Source organism: Oryctolagus cuniculus, chromosome 6 (assembly GCF_964237555.1).
Source record: "Oryctolagus cuniculus chromosome 6, mOryCun1.1, whole genome shotgun sequence".
NCBI classification, from domain to species: Eukaryota; Metazoa; Chordata; class Mammalia; order Lagomorpha; family Leporidae; genus Oryctolagus; species Oryctolagus cuniculus.
Genome location: NC_091437.1, coordinates 66,871,796 through 66,881,714, shown reverse-complemented (window position 1 = coordinate 66,881,714; position 9,919 = coordinate 66,871,796). Strand labels below are relative to the sequence as shown.

The window sequence follows — 9,919 nt, the reverse complement described above, 5'->3', positions numbered from 1 at the left end:
GGTAGCTGGTTCCCTCCTACAATTTGGAAGGAGAATGAAGTGATTTGCATTTGTTTTCATGTTAGTGGAGTCCCCAAATTGATTATCTAGTTCTAAAGAACTCTCAATTCCATCTAGGTGCAGAAGAACAATGTCCTGGAACACAGAGGTTAACAATCAGTCAGCTAGGAAGAGGTGCTCAATATTGGTGTTTCCAACATGACATGGCTCTCTTATTTCTCTGCAGCTCACAGATTCAGCTATGCTATGAAAACCTTAATAACCACTGAATCTCTTTCTTGCAAATAGGGCACGAATCCCCAGCCTTCTTTAGTCTTCAGCACAATGAAAACAAATGGTAAGCTGGCTTGTCCCCCCCTCCATGAATAATGTTTCCATCTCGTGGTCTTTTCTCACAAAAGCTACTTGGCTTTAAAATATTCTGGCAGTCCTCTATGTTTTCTGTATCTGTCCTGTGTTCAAAAAGTTTATCTTCTTGTTCTCCCATGCTTAAGATGGTCTCTTCACTTTCAGAAGATTTTCAGATTTTCAGAAATCTAAGAATTCTACCGAGTTGCAGGGATCAAAAAGTTTGGTGTTTTCTTCCATTATATAAACATCTTTAGGTTTAACAACTGGAGCTGAAATGGTTCTTTGGCAGCCAGGGGCATCAATTCCTTCATTTTGCCTTCTTTTCAGGTATGACAGTGATATCAGAGGTGGAGAATGGGTTAACTTAGAACAATCTGAATACCAATCTTTCCTCAAGGCCCAGCAATGAAAACAGTCCCTCTTGCTTGGAGAGTTAAAATTCTTGCTCTCACGAGATACTCAGCAGACTCATAGAATGGCGGATGTCCTAAACAGCACTCTGGCCTCAGAATCAGCCCTAAAGGCATTCTGATCTGGCTGAAAAGCCCATGAGAGTATTTCAGGCATGGAAAGCCAAGACACTCTGGCAAAAACAACAACAACAACAACAACAACAACAACAACAACCCTAAATGAAAGATCTCTGTGAGTGAGATCCCAGTGGAAAGAACAGGTCTTCAAAGAAGGAGGTACCTTTCTCTGAAGGGAGGAGAGAACCTCCACTTTGAATATGACCTTGTCTAAACAAGATAAGAGTCGGTGAACTCAAAAGGCTTCCATAGCCTTGGAAACTCATGACTGGTGCATAGGGAGATTACTGATGCCATAAACAGGAGTGTCAATTTGTAAAGTCAACAACAGGAGTCACTGTGCACTTACTCCTCATGTAGGATCTCTGTCCTTAATGTGCTGTACATTGAGACTTAATGCTATAATGAGTACTCAAACAATATATTTCGCTTTGTGATTCTATGGGGGTGCAAACTGTTGAAATCTTTACTTAATGTATTCTAAACTGATCTTCTGTAAAAAAAAAAAAAAAGAAGAAATTATCAATTCCCAACTTGACTCTCACTGGGATTAAACATGACAATAGGTCTGATCTGATTTCATCATCATTTAAAAAATCATCTGTTATTTTTCACTTTATGTTTGTGTGGGAGCTAACTGTTGAAATCTTTACTTAATGTATGCTAAACTGAACTTCTGTATATAAAGAGAATCGAAAATGAATCCTCATGTGAATGGAAGGGGAGAGGGAGTGGGAAAGGGGAGGGATGCGGGTGGGAGAGGTGATATGGGGGGGAAGCCATTGTAATCCATAAGCCGTACTTTGGAAATTTATATTCATTAAATAAAAGTTAAAAAAAAATTCTTGCTCTCAGTGCACTGCCATTCATCCTCCGAGATGACTATGTCAGTGTCATCACTTAAGGACTTTTAAGTCCTCAGGGTCATCATTTTTCCCCTCTTCAATCATCTTTTTGTCACTCACTTTCCCTACTTCTTCAGTAAAAGCAGCTTCACCTTTTATTCCAACACCTAACAGCTCTGATATGGACTCATTCTGAAACCACAATTCATCTGTAGTGTCTGAAACAATGACGATACCTGTATCCTGATTGGTTTGTAAGTCATTTGAGCCATTACTTCCAGGTGTATAGTTGTTTCTCAAGTTTCCTAAAAACCACCTAAAGGACTTGTCACACCTTTCTCTTCCTCTCTTTCTTCCTCTTCCTTGCCCCACTTTCTCCCTTCTGTCGGGATCCTTGGTGCCTAACCAGACCCTTCTCAACTCCTTGCAATGCAAATGGAAAAACAGATAAGCTGCACAGGGCAGCCATGAAACAGATAAGAGGGAAATTCCCTGGAGACTTCAAAGGGGGGGGGGCCCTTCTGCCAGCTGCCTTCCACACCCCTTCCCCCCTCCCCCCCACCCCGTAGTGGCAAATTCTCCCCTAACCAGATAAAAACCTGAGAACCAAATGCATTCTGTGGGCAGTCTCATCACAAGAACAGACTGTTGCCAGAGTCTTTGCTTCCAATAAAGCAACCTGTCTCTGTTGAGGTTGGTCTCCATCTCCTTTTTCAGTCTCTCCTTTCTGAGGGTACAAAAGGCCAGAACCCCAAGCTATTCCAGACCTAACACCATCAAGGCAGGTCAGCTACATCCCACTCCTCAAACCCAAGGTCCAGCCTAGATGTCTCATCTTGGATTAAATTTTCTATCAAGTCTTCATTTTATTTTTCCACAGGCAGAGTTAGAAGTGAGAGAGATAGAGAGAAAGGTCTTCCTTCTGTTGGTTCACCCCCCAAATGGCTGCTACGGCCAGTGCTGCGCCAATCTGAAGCCAGGAGCCAGGAGCTTCCTCCTAGTCTCCCATATGGGTACAGGGCCCAAGCACTTGGTCCACCCTCCACTGCCTTCCCAGGCCACCGCAGAGAGCTAGACTGGAAGAGGAGCAACCAGGACAGAACCAGCACCCCAACCAGGACTAGAACCCAGAGTGCCGGTGCCACAGGCAGAGGATCCACGGCGCCGGCCAAGTCTTCATCTTTAGTGTTTCTGTGTTTATGCTGTGAGGTAGGCCGTATGGGAGTATTGCTTTCTTTGGCTCTTTTACTGGAACTGGAACTCCCCTCTGCACTTTGCTTTAGTTGGTCTTGACTTGGGATATCCATACTGTGATCTTGTGTGAGAGTGAGAGTCTGAGCAGCATCTGTAGTAGCAGTGGCTAGAGAGACAAGATTCTTTCTTAGCATATTAGAGAAAGGGCTTGGATCTTTCCATCCTAGTATCTCTCCCAAAGGATCTCCACCACAATATACCATATGCTGCTTCTGCTGATCATAAAGCTGCTTCACCATTAAATACTGGCCTAGATAGTGTATAACCTCTTTTCTTTTTGTTTTTTTTTTTAAAGATTTATTTGTTTATTTGAAAGTCAGAGTTACACAGAGAAGGAGAGGAAGAGAGAGAGAGAGAGAGAGAGAGAGAGAGAGGTCCTCCAGCCACTGGTCCACTCCCAAACTTGCTGCAAAGGCTGGAGCTGTGCCAATCCAAAGCCAAAAGCCAGGAGCTTCCTCCAAGTCCCCCACATGGGTGCAGGGGCCCAAGAACTTGGGCCATCCTCAACTGCTTTCCCAGGCCATATCAGAGAGCTGGATTGAAAGTGGAGTAGCCAGGACTCAAACTGCCACCCATATGGGATGCTGCCTCATCACAGAGCTGGACCCCATGTATAACCTCTTTAACTCAACATTTCAGGGTTGGCGTTGTGGCATAGTTGGCAAAGCCACCACCTACAATTCTGGCATCCCATATGGGCACTGATTCAAGACCCAGCCACTCCACTTTTGATCCAGCTCTCTGCTATGGCCTGGGAAAGAAATAGAAAATGGCCCAAGTCCTTGGGACCCTGAACCTGCATAGGAGACCTGGAGGAGTCTCCTGGCTCCTGGCTTCAGATCAGCCCAGCTCCAGCTGTTGTAGTCATCCCGGGGAATGAACCAGAGATGGAAGACCCGCCTCCCCTTCCCTCCCTCTCTCTCTCTGCCTCTAAAATAAATAAATAAACCTTAAAAAAAAAATGAACATTTCACCTTGTGCACCTGCTGCCTGCAAGATCTTCAAAAGTGGCAGTTTTGCTGTAATGTCTCCTTTTAACAGTGTCTGTTTACTTGGTTACTCTGTGCCATTTCTAGAGTTAGGTCCTGTAAGCTCTTTTTTTTTTTAACTTTTATTTAATGAATATAAATTTCCAAAGTACGACTTATGGATTACAATGGCTTCCCCCCCATACCGTCCCTCCCACCTGCAACCCTCCCCTTTCCCACTCCCTCTCCCCTTCCATTCACATCAAGATTCATTTTCGATTATCTTAATATACAGAAGATCAGCTGTAAGCTCTTTTTGACTTTGTTATATTGTTCCAAGTTATGTGGTGATTTCATATGCTAACTCTTATGTTCAAGGTTTTTATTTCTGGTTTATTCAACAAGAGACATAGAATTTGTGTTCTGCTGAAGTAATCTATTGTGTACTCTACTGTTTTTGTTAAGTTCTGATTGATGAAAAGCATTGAGTCTTAAAAATTTGGGCCAGTGCTGTGGCACAGTGGGCTAACGCCCTGGCCTGAAGTGTCGGCATCCCATATAGGCACTGGTTCGAGACCCGGCTGCTCCACTTCTGATCCAGCTCTCTGCTGTGGCCTGGGAAAACAGTGGAAGATGGCCCAAGTCCTTGGGCCCTGCACCTTCATGGGAGACCCAGAAGAAGCTCCTGGCTCCTGGCTTCGGATTGGCTCAGCTCCAGCCATTGCAACCAACTGGGGAGTGAACCAGCGGATGGAAGACCTCCCCCCGCCCCAATCTGTGTAACTAACTTTCAAATAAATAAATATATCTTAAGTTATTTTCAATATAATTATAATTAAATCTGATCTAAAAGTGCTAAAATCACCCTGACTGGTGGATGGATATCATTTCACAATGTTAGGGAATTCTATTTTGACCAGATGTTTTAAGTTCTCTTGGCATCTTACCAGACTTTCTGAAAATCAAAGTTCTAACTTCTCCAAAATTTGATATTTCCAGAGGGGGCCCTGAAAATGTCAAAAGAGATCTCTCTTATCTTGCAGAGATAACAACCAGTCAGGCTATTTGGATTAAAAGTGTTGCCAAGATCTGAAATGATGCTAAACTTCAGTTATAAGCATGTTTCCTTCTAGTTGCTCCAGTCTCTGGCTCAGAAGCCAGATTCTTTAAAGAGGGACTGACAAAGTTTCCATTCAGATAATGCTAAATAACCAGGCATTGCTAATTCAAATGTGGATCAAACAGAAGTCCAGACAAAAGGGAGAAAGTGTTCCAAAAGAGACTTGGAGATGATTGGAAATGGTTATGCAGCAGATACTAGAGACCTGGGTTCCAGGAGCCCAAGAAATCTCTACTGTCCATAGGCTACATGGTGAAAACTTGCAAGCCCCAAAACTTAAACTTATGGGTTACATTGTAACACTAGTTAAACCCGGCAACCCATGTCCATAACCCGCTGGCTACACAGTAAATATCCGGAAGCAAAAGGATGGCAGAGACATCTCTCACAACTTCTTTTCTAAGTCAGGCTATGCAGTAAGCACTGGTTAAATGCCAGTTAAATCTGAAAGCCCAGGAAGTCAGGCTAAGCAACCAGAGAGACCCAACTCGCTACCTCATTTCTTCTCTTTTCTCTTTCAGAAGGGAAGTTACTACTGTTCTGCAGGACTCTGAACTGTGTTGTATGGTTTGATGCCCCCACCTTATATAAGGATGACTGACCTTTTCTATAATAATGCCTGGCCACATTATAGAGGACCAAAGAGCACAGCCAAAAAAATAAGAGATTAAACTATGAAATAATGTTACAGCTAGATTGATTTTTCTGTGTCCCAGCTGCTCCACTTCCAATCCAGCTTTCTGCTAATGTGCCTGGGAGGCAGCAGAAGATGGCCTAAGTGCTTAGGTCCCTGCCACCCTGGTAGAAGACAAGGGTGGAGCTCCTGGCTTTAGCCTGACCCAAATCTACCTATTGTGGGCATTTGGGAAGTGAACCACTGCTTGGAATATGTATGTGTGTGTGTGTGTATATATATATATATATATATATATATATATATATATATAAATGGGTAGAACTCCTCTTTTAAACCAAATTGATGGAAAGATAGAAAGTTGTTCTGTTGACCTCAAAATATATATACAGGTCACCACATTTGATCTTACCTGAAAGGTCATACTTCTCATGGGCATGTTTTTAACTCACAGGGAAATACTAAGTGTCAGAATTTGCCTATGACCATAGTTTTCTAGCTCACCCTGATGACATTAAAGAAATCTTCAAAAATCAGGGTTGGGTTGAGCACCCCCTTGACTGACATCATAGAGGCTGCCTCCCTGGTCTACTTTATTAGTGACCAGGAGAACGAGGAACAAGCTAGAAGCAGGAGCAATGTAAGGATAGGCCACAGGCCAATCAACAGCTGCTTTACATGATGATCTGCTGTCAAGGAGACCCAGCAAGGCCTGTCCACCCCTAATGGCACCTGTTTCCGATATGAGGAGGCAGGGCATTGGGCAAGTAGCTGTCGTGACAGAAACTGGCTTCTGTCAGCTCTGCAAAGAGCAAGGCCACTGGACACGGAACTGCCCTGGCTGTCGAAGGACTCCTTGTTCAGAACCACAGACCCTGTGGCCCTGAGCTGAAAAGCCTTTTGCTCTGCCCAGCTTCTACCTCTAGCCACTGCTATTAAGAGGATGGCCTAGGGTCAGTGAAACTAAGTTGCCTATTTGTACCAGCCTCCTATTCTGCTTTCCTCCTAGTCCAGCCATGTAATGCAAGTCAACAGGGTGGCTCCCTTAAGGAGATGCACATCTCTCTTACAATTCTCTTCCAGCACCCCATGGCTAGGTCTGGGCCTCACACATCAATCCAGGCCTTAAAAGACTATTCAAGTATTATTAAACTTAGACAACCCTTCCTGCCAGTTCCTAAAAACATGGCTTTGAGTAACAGCACCTATTTGGATGGGTCCTCACAGAGGACTTAAAGGGCCTACCTCTTGAGGGGGGTGCAAAGTAATCCAAACTATAGACGGTTAAGTGTAAATGATTTATTAGTCTGTTTCCTTTCTCAGACTGAGACTCTGGTCTTGTACATTGGCTTAACTTCCTAGCAAAACTAGCTACTAGATATCCAGAGAAAAAAAAGCATAGCCAGTCCACCAGAGAGTTAATTATTTAACCCTTATACTCACTCCTGGGGAGAGAAAACCAGCCCCAGAGAGGATATGGGTCATACAGCAGATTTCTATTTTTACAAACTTCAGGTGGTCCTAGCATTTCCCTAACAGGTTACAGGTACCTAGATACAGGGAGAAAGCATAGTTCCTAAACCAAGCTCTCAACAAGAAGCCAAAGCAGAGCCCCCTCCTTTGAAAAAAGCAAACAAACAAAGCACAGCTTTCATCCATTAAAAAGCAGCCATGACTAGGGCTCTCACAAAGGTATTGCTAATTCAGTCCTTTAAACTGGCAGGCCCTAGACCCACTACCTGATGCCCCCAAAAAAGTGCTCCATACTAGGGTCAAACTAAAAGGGTACAAAAATCATGTTCATGCTTTCTTGGACAAGGCCAGACAACTCCAGGGCCAGGTCAGACAAGGCTAAAATATCTGGCCCAATATCACATCTGGTCATAGAAATCCTGGTCATTGCCTCTCCTTGGGGACAGAATGTCCACATTCTTTCTGTTCTCTGCAGATTATTGTGCCTTAACATCTTTGTTCTGACACTAACAGAAGACAAGCCATCTGGCTCCAGGTGCTTCTAAGACATGACTTCCAGCCTACCTCATCAGACAAGGTGACCTGCCCTCTAGACCAAGCAGGACAATGCTTCCTGAGGCCACTCTCAAGCACCATAGGACAGAGAGCAAGAGAAAAATATCCATACCCATTTCTACACCCATTTGTCAGCTTCCAAAGTAGCTATAGAAAACAGATCTCTGCCCATTTACCAACATAAGATATTGGTATTTCTTTCTCTTGAGGGGGATGTGTTAGGTAGGAAGTTAGAAATTTAGCCTATGTGTGTATGAGAAAGGCCTGAAGATCAGCACCTACAGCAGAAACTCCAGAAGCCCAGAATTTGCACTTCAAAGTCCTGCCAGGACCCTGATAACCTCCCAGGTGGTCCCAGCCCTTCCCTGAAGGAAAGCTCCCTGGAGAATTCTCTCTCCTCAGGACCAAAAGGGTTACCTAATAATGTGGGGCAATAAAGCCTTCTCAGACAAAGGGAAGCCCCCCTACTCTGCCAGGACACCAGCAATCTGGGGAAGAATTTGCTAATTTTTACCCAACAAACCCTTCTACCAGGACTCTCCATCCTTTGTCCTGGAGGACAGGGGGAGGTGGGTAAACAGACTCCCTTAAAAACCTAGGGAGTCCAAACAGACTGCGTGCTCAGTCCTTTGCCTCTCAGCTGAGCCACCCGCCTGGCCTGCCCAGGTGTATTCTCTCCATTCAACCATGTAACCTTGCTCTTCCCAGTCCCAGCAACTGGGCACTCTCTCTCTGTCCCTTCCGTTCTGATGGATGCCCTATCCCCAATAAAGCTTTATCACTGTGCAAAAAAAAAAAAAAAAAAGTAGCAGTTTTGGTTATACCTGATTGATTCATTCTGGAGAGACCCCACAAACACACTCAGATGTTGACCACTGGGCAGAAGTGGAAAGTGATGTCATTTTGGCAGTGAGCAATTGCAGCCTGTGGGTAAAACTTATGGCTGCTCCATGGAGTTGCTCCCCTGCCATCCCTGGGTTGAGGGGAAGAGGTGGCAATGGCACATCCTACTGCCTGGGCAGCATTTTCAAACAGCCTCTGATTGGTTCTTTTTAAAAATGATTTCTATCTTAGTGAATTTCTGATTCATGTTTTCCTCATTTCTTTTATACTGTCTATCTGTATTATCTTGCATCATATTGAATTGCCTTAGGATCATTATCTTGGATTCTATTTCAGGCATTTCATGGCTTTGCCTTTGTTATGGATCTATTTCTGGAGAGCCATTGTGTTCTTTTGGAGGTGTCATTCTTCCTTCTTCCTTGCATCTTCATGATTCTTGTATCCCTATGTTGACATCTGCACACCTGATATAATTGTCCCTTCTTTATGCATTAGGTTTTATTGGAAACAGTTGATGATTTAGAAGGACTGCAGATTATCACTTGGCTTGTTGCCTTGGCTTTGATTCTAGGACAGCCCAGAAGGGTACCGTGGGAGTGATTTCTTTAGTTAATGTCAGAAGTGTCTGTTGTGCAGTCTGCAGTAGTTCATGGAGGTAGAAGTATGACTTTGAAGTGGATGTGAGCTTCCTTGGGTGTGTATCTTCAATCTAGTTGGGTTTCAGTCACTGTAGCTTTCATGATAGCCAAGGCCTCATTCTTGTTTTTTTTTTTTATTTTTTATTTTTTTATTTTTTATTTTTTATTTTTTGACAGGCAGAGTGGATAGTGAGTGAAAGAGACAGAGAGAAAGGTCTTCCTTTGCCGTTGGTTCACCCTCCAATGGCCGCCGCGGCCGGTGCGCTGCGGCCGGCGCACCGCGCTGATCCGATGGCAGGAGCCAGGAGCCAGGTGCTTTTCCTGGTCTCCCATGGGGTGCAGGGCCCAAGGACCTGGGCCATCCTCCACTGCACTCCCTGGCCACAGCAGAGGGCTGGCCTGGAAGAGGGGCAACAGGGACAGAATCCGGTGCCCCGACCGGGACTAGAACCCGGTGTGCCGGCGCCGCTAGGCGGAGGATTAGCCTAGTGAGCCGCGGCGCCAGCCTCATTCTTGGTTTTAAGACACAGACTGGAGCTGTCTCATTGTCCACCTTTGCAAGCATGAGTGATGCTGTAGGTTGTGGCACTAATAGCCATGGCTCTAGGATAATATGATGTGGATGTAACCTTCCCCAAATCCTTCTGGGAGAATATGACTGGTGCTGGGGATTTGGTTAAAAGATCTAGTCCTGGGACTGGACAATGT

At 44.6% G+C, this 9,919-nt stretch overlaps 2 pseudogenes; both read right to left on the bottom strand.

Annotated features, from left to right (window-relative positions):
* Positions 1–239: 239 nt before the first annotated feature.
* LOC100347854 (protein Mdm4-like) lies at positions 240–8,632 on the bottom strand (annotated as a pseudogene).
* LOC138850022 (protein Mdm4-like) lies at positions 2,924–7,846 on the bottom strand (annotated as a pseudogene).
* Positions 8,633–9,919: the final 1,287 nt, after the last annotated feature.